This window comes from Lemur catta, chromosome 12 (genome assembly GCF_020740605.2).
Source record: "Lemur catta isolate mLemCat1 chromosome 12, mLemCat1.pri, whole genome shotgun sequence".
NCBI classification, from domain to species: Eukaryota; Metazoa; Chordata; class Mammalia; order Primates; family Lemuridae; genus Lemur; species Lemur catta.
Genome location: NC_059139.1, coordinates 58,928,544 through 58,939,368, shown reverse-complemented (window position 1 = coordinate 58,939,368; position 10,825 = coordinate 58,928,544). Strand labels below are relative to the sequence as shown.

The 10,825-nt window shown below is 34.6% G+C and overlaps 1 non-coding gene across 1 annotated transcript; it reads left to right on the top strand.

Annotated features, from left to right (window-relative positions):
* The first annotated feature begins 2,380 nt into the window (after nucleotides 1-2,380).
* LOC123648715 lies at nucleotides 2,381-2,488 on the top strand. Its single transcript, XR_006738736.1, has one exon. It is a non-coding gene; the product is annotated as a U6 spliceosomal RNA (small nuclear RNA).
* Nucleotides 2,489-10,825: the final 8,337 nt, after the last annotated feature.

Sequence of the window (10,825 nt, the reverse complement as noted above, 5' to 3'; positions counted from 1 at the left end):
TCCTTCTCTTGTTCTCTCTTGTTCCTAACAAAAATAATTTATAATTTCAACTTTTCCTGCTGCTTCTCCAAAATCCCAGTTTTAAACTCAATCAAAAGATGCCAACATATTCCAAAGTGAGAGAATGCTTTGGATTCTGTACTCCTCCTGTCTTCCTCATCTTTAAGGGATTTTAAATCTTTTCTTTCCCAAGCTGCCAGTTATGCTGGATTGTTCTGAAATGTGAGTGATTTTTTTGTGTAAATATGAGCTACCATCGACTAGTGCAACAATACGAACTTCACACTTGTCATTTACTAAAACCTGCCTTTTGAGCCCTGTCAGTCATGTGCCTCTACATGTGTGTTTCTTGGTTGGAGCAGCGTTGTTTTGTGGCAGCTTCTGTTTAGGAATTCATGTCGCTGTTTGGCATTTATGTAGTTCAGCTGTTAAAGAGTCAGGGTAAGAAGAAAGAAAACACGCAGGAGTGAAGGTTTCAGGGGCAAAAAGGGAAATAAGAAGGGGCTTTAGGTTATGAAATAACAATGCCAGCCATGTGGCAGCAATAAACGACAGGCACAAACCCTCGGTTTAGGAAAGAGACTGTGACAGATGTAGCTCACACCCATGCTGCTGGCTCTGGGTGGCCGAGTGCTATTACAAAGTGCAAGTGTTGCATGAAATATTAGCAGTTACCTTCACCTTTCAATATTTTTCATTCTTTACAACACTGAGTTTGATTACAATGTGCCAGGGAGCTTAGATGTGCCTTAATGCAAAGACAAAGAGACTCTGAAAAAGAGGCATACGGATGAGAAGCGAAATACTTTGGGTTCTAACTAGCGTTGACAGAACTGTGCATGATTCATAATGTGGGTTCAAGTATGCCCAGAAGTTCAGATATTTATCCAACATTTATCTGCATAAAACTGTATCCCTTGGGGCTCTTGCATTTTAATGGGAAAATAATAGGAGTAGGCTTTCTCTGGAGTTCTCAAACACTTTGAGCTTCCTATTAGTCTCAAATCACTAGGAAATATTGAGTTTAGAGATTGGAGGTTCAGGGAGCAAGCTTTTTAAGAATATGTAAACAAAGAATAATGCAAATTAAATTTCACCCCTTCTCTAGGAAAAATAATATAGGTTCTCACTCTTGTTTAACTAACATTTTATATTTATGCTTAGCAAAGAGAAAAATGTAGGTTTCTAGGGATTCTTTGGAAGATGTGGCTTATAAATAGAGAGGTAAATAGAGGTAAAATAAAAATGCATAAAAGTTAAAAAAAATGTTTTTTTTCAAAATTCATTGCTTCCATTCTACAGCAACTCCTCATCTTTAACTAAATAACTTGAGTCTCACAAGTGATGCATTTTAGATTCATCGTGAAATCTACACTGTAACAATTGCATCTCTATTCCAAAACCTATAAACCTTAATACATCAGCTAAATATCCATGCCTTATTAATATTTTAATATTAATATTTTCATATTATCTAAGTAGAAAACCTCTTTAAAAAAGTCAAATACAAATGCCTGCAAATAACCAAATGGTACAATTGGACTTTAAGATATGAGTACAACATAATATTTATTGCAGACTCTCATTCATTTGCAACTTCTTGAGCACTCACATGTATTCTGGCCTCATTTATGATTACCTATTTTTAGTTAAAAAAATCAAAGCAAAAAACTTCAATCTAATAACTGAAATGGTATATCCATTATGGCTAAAATTATCTACATAGTGTATGTGTACTGACAACACCCAACGATAAGAATGCTTTGCATTTGTATACAATGAACAGTGTTCTTACACTTAAAATCTCTTCACATATAATGGAACAAAAATTGTCAGCCAAGGGTATATACAACAATTTTAACACACTTATTGTTTCCTCCTTTTTAGTCATTTATCAAATCAGCAGAGTAAATTAAATTGCTTGGCCTTTCTCTTCCACACTTAGAAACTGTATTTCAACAATTCTTTGTGCTTTAGAACTTAACAAAGTGATTAACTGAGGCAGAGTCAATCCACTTGTTGTTTCAAAAGCTCAGATATAAATGTATTCTTAAGGTAATAAAATACAAGATGACCAAGGAAAGCTAATTATTAATTAACACCCCAGTGTTTCAGAAAGAGCTATGAATTAGACATGAGAGCAGGACAGTATCTCAAGCATTACGTTGTGCTGTGGGTGGTATGAAACTGCTGACTTTTCTTTTCCAAGAGGACTGAAAGTATATTTCTGATCTACTCTTAGAAATAAAATCTTAATGAATACTAATTCATTAATATCTTAATGCATTATTTCTACTCTTGGAAATAATATCTTAAATGAGTGCTGTAAAAAGTTTACAAACACATATATAGCCATGACTTACTTCTAGAAACTTTGTAAGTGCTCACTTGGGGCAGCACATGTACTGCAATAGGAACAACACAGAGAAGATAGCGTGACCTCTGCATGTGGATTAACATGTACATTGATGACGTTATCCATATTTTTCAGTGGATACCAGTAGCCAGGGGATGTGGGCAGGGGAAAGACTACAAAGGGGCACAATGAAATGTTGGGGTGATAATGAAAATGTTCTATGTCATGATTGTAGTAGTGGTAATATGACTGTATACGTTTGTCAAAACTCATCAAATTGCACTTTTAAAATTTGTGAATTTTATTGTATGTAAGTTATATCTCAATAAAACTAAAAAAAACGTTTTCAAATACTAATTATTTCTCTCAACTAATGCACTAAATGGGGTAATAAAATTTCACAAAAAGCACAGGGACTTTTCCCTTTTATTCTTCTTTGAGGAATTCTGGCATGGCAGAAACAGCATGTGTTATACTATTCAATCTCTCGAAACCAAATAAAAAATTCACATATTTAGATAGTCAAGTGATTGTTTCAAAGTAACATCTAATAAACTAGACATTAAACTAAACCAAAGCAATTTTTGAGGAAATGTGTCAAGTGGAATGATCAATGAACAATAATGTGCTCCTTCTCAAAAATGAATAAAATAGCTTAAGAACAATTTCTTTCTTCAAGGTCAGTATTATTAAACTTTTGATCATAAAAATCTATTTTCCTTTCTTCAAGCATTCACTGGATTAACATCCAGATTATGCACAGAGGATGGATATATGTGTGTGCATCTGTCTGTGTGTCTTCAGTATAAGTACTTACAACAGAAGTTTGATGAGATCAATAATATGGAGTTCTTTTTTTCCTTTTTTGTCTCTAGACTTTTTTATGGCATGTCAATCTGAAGAGGTGGGAAAAATGAAGCTTGAACAGAAAACAAAATTGAAGCTAAAGACAATAGAGAAGATTGATTAACCTCATGTTATCAAGTAAATGTCAATAGCAAGCAGCTACTGGGCTCCTGCACTATTTTCCTGTAAACTTTTAGCCTTACACCCGTCAAACCTCAAGATAACTATCCATCATGGAGTCAAAGTGGCGAACAACTGTGTGGTCCTTTGATAAGGGACAGTGTCACAATTTGTCTCCTTCTCTTCCCACAGATCACAGCTAATGCGGTAAGGCCAGGCCACAACAGCTGCAAATAGCCCAAAGACATTCTTTAGTGTAAAACAAATTCTCAGCAAAAATGTAGAACAGAAATCTAAGCAACCTTCAAAAAATATCTAAACTCAATGATTATTTACTAGGAGGTTTCATGTCAATTGCATTTGTTCTCTTTCTAAACACTAGTTTTGATGAAGCCAATTGTTAAGTATAATTAAATAACAGAATTGGGATATATTTAAAATGTGATGATGTTAGCAATTCCCTGAGAGCTATAATGTAGCATCTATATAATCTGAGTAATATTTAATATTTGTGGCTGGACTATATTGTCATTTATGCAATGCTTGTAAGGAAGAAATTCATGCATTTAGATATATGACAGAACAGAACATCTATGCCTTTCAGAAATGAATGAATTTAATAAAGTTGCAGGATACAAAATTAACGTATAAAAATCAGTAGTGTTTATATACACCAATAGCAAACTATCTGGAAAAGAAATCAAAACAGCATTCCATTTAAAATAGCTACAAAAAAAATTACCTGGGAATAACTTAAGCAAAGAGGTGAAAGATTTCTACAATGAAAACTATAAAACTATGAAAGAAATTGAAGAGAACATGAATAAATGGAAAGATATCCTATATTCACAGATTGGAAGAATTAACATTGCTAAAATATCAAAGTAGCCAAAGCCATCTTGAGCAAAAAGAACAAAACTGGACACATCATACTACCTGACTTCAAAATATACTATAAAGCTATATTAACTAAAACAGCATGGTACTGCCATAAAAACAGATACATAGGCCAATAGAGCAGAATATAGAACCCAGATATAAATCCATGCATTTACAGTCATCTGATCTTCAACAAAGGCACCAAGAACACACATTGGGGAAAGGACATTCTCTTCAATAAATTGTGCTGGGAAAACTGGATATCCACATGCAGAAGAATGAAATTAGGCCCCACTCTCTCACTATATACAAAAATCAATTCTAAATCTATTAAAGACATCAATGTAAAACTCAAAACTATGAAACTATTAGAAAACAACATAGGGAAAATGCTTCATAAAATTTGACTGCGTACAGGTTTTTAAGTAAAACCTCAAAAGTACAGGTAACAAAAGCAAAAACAGACAAAGGGGATTACATCAAACTAAAACGCATCTGCACAGCAATGCAAACAACTAACAGAGTGATGAGACAACTGACAGAATGAGAGTAAATATTTGCAAACTATACATCTGACAAGGAGTTAATATCTAGAATATACAAAGAACTGAAACAACTCAATAGCAAGAAAACAAACAGTTAAAAACTGAGCAAAAGCCCTGAATAGATATTTCTCAAAAGAAGGCATATAAATGGACAACAGATACATGAAAAAATTTTCTACATTACTGATCATTAGGGAAATGCAAATCAAAACCACAATGAGACATCATTTCATCCAAGTTAGAATGGCCATAATCAAAAAGACAAAAAATAACAAATGCCGGTGAGCATGGGGAGAACAGGAAACTCTTATGCACTGTTGATGGGAGGGTAAGTTAGTAGTCATTATGGAAAACAGCATGGCGGTTCCTCAAAAAAATCAAAAATAGAACAACCACATGATCCAGCAATCCCATTACTAGGTATATATCCAAAGAAAATGAAATCAGTAGGTCAAAGAGACATGGGCACTCCCATGTGTATTGCAGCACTATTCACAATATTCAAGGTATGGAGTCAACCTAAATGCCCATCTACAGATGAATGGGTAAAGAAAATGTGTTGTATGTATATACAATGAAAAACTATCCAGCCGTAAAACAGAATGAAATCCTGTCATAGTGGCAACATGAATGAACCTGGAGGACATTATCTTAAATGAAATAAGCCAGGTACAGAAAGACAAACATTGCATTATCTCACTCATATGTGGAATATAAAAAAGTTCATTTCATAGAAGTAGAGAGTAGAATAGTGGTTACCAGAAGCTGGGAGAATAGAGGGTGAGGGGGACTAGGAGAGGTTGGTCAATGGGCAAAGTATGGTTAGACAGGAAGAATAAGTTCTGGTGTTCTATTTATTACCTAGTAAGTAAGGTGACTATAGTAAATACCAATGTAGTATGTATTTCACGATTGCTAAAAGAGTTTGAATGTTATCACCACAAAGAAATGATAAATATTTAAAGTATAGACACAGTAATTACCCTGACTTGATCATTATACAATGTATACATGCACTGAAACATAATAGTGTACCCCATAACTATGTATAAATATTATGTGTCAATTATAAATAAATAATTAATAATTTTTGAATGAAGCGCTATCCCCATCCTCCCTGTCAAAAAGAAAAAAAAAAACTCCTCATTCATCCTAATTAATGAAGAATGCTTAGTAGCCTGGAAAATGTCCATGTCATATTAGGAGAAAGAAAAAAGACACTTAAAAATCTGAGTTATAACTAAAATTATGTTAATACATATTCCCAGAAAAAAGTTAGAAGCTTACAAAGTATGTCATTTGGTAGGTTAGAGTGGTGAGATGATGGACAATATTTTTTCTGCTGTATTTTATAAGTTTTTTCAGATATTATTTCATGATTTCTTGACATATTTTTTCTCTATACACTCGCGAATTTAGCAAGTTTACATTCCCTAAGATTCTGTGCTTAGTAAATATTAGTTTTAAAAGAAGGAGCTCTGTATCATCACCAGCTCTCAAGCAGACTTGTGACTATCCTGTGGGGGCCACAGATCCCAGCCCCTTGAGCAGGAAGCAGCTCTATTTAAGGGTAAGGAGAAGAAATGCATTCCTAAGAGTGTTCTGAGGCCTTGTGTTGCTAATCTGAGTCTTTTCAGTGGAATTAAATAAAGTGGAAATGAAGGAAGAGAACCTAGGATTTTATACAAGGTTCAGAACCTCACGGAACACTCTAGTGTCACCATGCAAAGGATTTATTCTGTGCCACCCTGACTACATTTCTCCCCCCTTAAGCTATTTAGTTCATGACTTCTTTTGCCCTCAAATCTGCTCTTGGGGTTCATTTTAGACTGATTTTGCCTGTATAAAGACATTTAAGGGAAAAACACTGAGTTTTTCAAGCCTCAAACCCCTTTCTGAGAAGACACAGCTTCTTAGCCTTTATATGTCTCCAATATTCTCCAACTGTCCTATTGTCTAAAGTACATGTTTTATTTATGTCTTTATTTATTTATTTTACTTTATTTTTTCAGAGACAGAGTGTTGCTCTGTCACCGAGGCTAGAGTGCAGTAGTGTCATCATAGCTCACAGCAGCCTTGAACTCCTGGGTTCAAGTGATTCTTTGGCCTTAGCCTCCTGAGTTGCTGGTACGAGCCACCACACCAAGCTAATTTTTTATTTTTTATTATTTGTAGAGACAGAGTCTCAGTATGTTGCCAAGGCTGGTCTTGTAAAGTGCTTGGAGGATTATAGGCATGAGCCACTGCACCCTGACAGTTTTGTAAATCTTAAAGGCATTTTAGGGTGTTGATTTTTACCAAAATACAAACATCTGTCAGAGGAGTATGATTAGCTAGTGTTGTTTTCAGTTAACATTTATATTGGGAGTGGACAAGGGTGTGGCAAAACAAGGCCTGTGAAAAATGGGCTAGTGGATAGGAATAGGGACCAGCAAAAGGGAAGAGACCGTTGCTGAAGGGGAAAGAAAGGAGGAAACCGTCAGGTGAAATCTTGCTTCAACCACCACCCGACCCTGGGTCAATACTGTTGATCCCGTTTGAGTTAAAGGATGCAAACTTTAGAATCAGACCAACTTGGGTTCAAATCCTATCTCTGCCACTTAGTTATTTTGAGGTCACAATTACCTAAACTGTGTCAATAGTGTGTTTCCTTCATTGTCCAGTAGGAAAGTAATATATACTTCATGAAACTATTTTAAAGAATAAAGGAGGTAATTGTGTATTTAACCAGTTATAAGAAGAACTTCATAAATGTTAATGACTATTTATTTATCTTCCTTTTCTTACCGTTTTCCTCTATAAATTAGGGATATACTGTACTCCCTAAATCTATCATCAATGCGTTTTGAAACCTTATTAAAAATATCTCATTACTACCAGTCCCTCATGATAGTCAAAACTAGATCTGTGAAGGCCATGCTGGCCCCAAGGATTCTACCTTCTGGCTTGAGGAGAAGATCTAGGATTGTTTTTCAGCTTCCTGAGCAAATAGCGTGGAAATTACTTGTATGCTTCTTGGATGAGGAATTCAAGCTGCCTGTTCCATCCTAATCTGTTGCAGAATATAATGAGCTCCCCAGATGTGGGCTGTGCGGGAGTGGAGCCCCAGCAAAGACTGGTAGAGAAATGATGGTCTCATCTCAAGCCCCTAAATGAGGCCTCCAAAATTCAGAGAGCAAAGGAAAGAGCCACAAGAGCCGGGAGCTCACTTGAAGTTCAGTTATGAGCGTGATGAAGGGATTGGGACTGCAGTGTCAGCAGACTGTCTCGAATCTAAAGGTTTGCTCTACCTGAAAAACTCCCAGAAATGTTGCTTATTACTTGCAATATATACCCTTTAAAAACAGAATAGCAAAGAAATTCTAATAGCATTGTCTTTATTTGTCACATACAGTTTGGAAGTCCCAAATTCCACAACACTGTGAAAAATAAAACCTGGGTGCATGGCAAGATATAATTAGAGTACAAGCAAGTTTATTGGTTTTTAATTTATTTATTTTTGGTCTTTTTAGCTCTATAGGTTTGAATAAAAATAGCTCTAAATAATAATCATTACATGTTAATTTCTTTGTATCAGATCTCATGACGTTAGGAATTTTGCCCACTGAAGAGCCATCAGAGAGAGGACTTTTCTAGGACCAAATAAATAAATAAAATAAAATAAAATGCCACCAGGTATTCCATTTTGATTTTGATGAGAAAATTAAGTCTATATTATATGTAATAATAACCCAAAAACATGCTCTAACAGCATTTAGCACACAAGCATTACTCCTGATAGTATTTTCAAACATGGATAATTAGGAAATTTAGATCTATTAGACTATCATATAGAATGAAATTCCTAACATAAAAAATGAAAAAAAAAAAACTTTGTGTCTTTTTTTGCTTTACATTTCAGAAGCCAAAGAAGCAAAAATTATTTTCACTGAGGCTTTCCCATTCCCAAGGAACTGCTTCACAGACATACACACACGCACGTGTAAACACACACCCTAATATATGAATGTGTATGGCGGTATCTTACAGGATGCTAAGCCTGTGATATACATGATAAAGCATTGCTATATCAGAAATATGGCTCTAAATAGTCCCATGTGACTACTCAATGAGGAGAGTATTTAGGATAACCAATTTGAGAAAGCTGCGTTACAAGACCACATTCTATTTTTAGGCTGGATTTTTCTAGACAGATGTTGAAAACCCATAAAGAGGATTTTAAAAGTGTTATTACTGGTAAGTTATTGCACCCTTAATGTGGTCCGTACTGTGGCAATAGAAGCTTCAGGAAAACATCTTTTCTTTCTGTCTCTTTCTCTCTTTAAACTTTATTTATAGCCTTGCAAAAGACTAGCATTCACATAACCCGCCTTTGCAGGCGTGCCAGAAGATTAATGATATCGCAGTGTTCTTGAGAACAAAAATGTGTCTACCACTGTGTTGAATAATCTCTCCTTTCACACATTAAAAGTGAGATGAGGCCTACTTTAGAAAGCAAGGACAATGTGTCACAAAGAGTTAGTTGGCTTAAAGACATACCCGTATTGCTATCCTGAATCACAAATTGTTTTCATGCATGTTATCTTGAGAATAAGAAAGCTTTTATCGCCATCACTTTTTTAAATTTACATAGAGCCTCAAAATTTGACTTATTCCAGTTTTTTTTTTTACAATCTGTTGCTGGTAAGAATTGAAAATTTAGAGAAAGTTGTACGCTATGACCTCTTATCTCTACTTTCATCAAATTTGGCTGACAAGACTGGAAGCTATTTAAAGATTTAAATACTATAAATGTAGTTATTTTTGCTAAAGCTACCTTTTGTCTAGTTTATAGTAATAATATTAATAATAATAATTGAACTTTTATTGGACCCTTACCTTATGCCATACACCATGCTAAGTGTTTAGTATATATCGTCTCCTTTAATCCTCATGACAATCCTCAAAGGTAATTACTACTCTTATCCCCTTTGATGAGGGAAAGGATTTATTCTTAGAGAGATATATGACTCACCCTAAATCACCCCTCTAATAAGTGATGGAAACACAACTCTAACCCAGGTTTCTGGAGCTTACAATGCCACGTTCTTAACAACTAAGATACGCTTCCTCTCAGGCTATATTCATTTAATATAGATTTTACTCAGCCATGTGATATTTACAGGTTGTTTATAATTTCCAGACATTTCCTTGCCACAAATGGTTAAGTGCTTATCATATGCCAGTGACAGCCATTGGTCTTTGGGATTATAAAAATGAGTCAAACACAATTCTTGCTCTCAAAGTTTAGTGGGACCACAGAGCCAACTTGAGACCTTCTCAGGCTCTAGCCAATTAGTTTTGCAAATCTGCCTGACATCATATAAAACATTAAAATGTATTCATATCTCACATTAAATATAATTCATATAACCACATTGGGTTGAATTACATTTGCTTGCGATTATTTTTATAGACAGTTTAATATTTTTTAATTTTGATATAGATTTTTTCATAATTTATAACTAATATATGTGTTTTCCAGAAGCTAGGACATTTTTGCCCGGGTCTCTGCCTATAATGCTTAACAGTACATTAGTCCTAGTGTGAAAGATAGAAAAGTAGACTAGGAAAGTGACACAACTTGGTAAGCAATAATAGAGATATCTCCAATGAATTGTGGGAGCCGAAAGATATAACTTCATGGAGCAAAGGAAATTTGAGGAAAATCTTGGAATAGGTATAGGAGCTTACAAGGTAAGAAGACACTCATTTCCAAAGCTATTGAGCTATAAAAGTATGTGATAAACAAATGTCAAGTAATTGTAACTTAAGCATATTTGGGCAGCATAATGGAGGATAGGGATGGAGACTTACATTAATGTATTTTCATTGTAGGTGTTTTCCCTTATTTGAAGGAAATCTTAATATATATTATGCTGAAAATTCTGTTTCTTTACTGAACCTAACATAGCATCTTGGTTTCTATAAGCATAATATAAATTATAATTGATATTCTTTTTCAGATATCATTTCTATTGCCAATTTCCCTAAGGTAACTAACTGTATTTTTTAATTCAGAATATTGATTCATCAACAA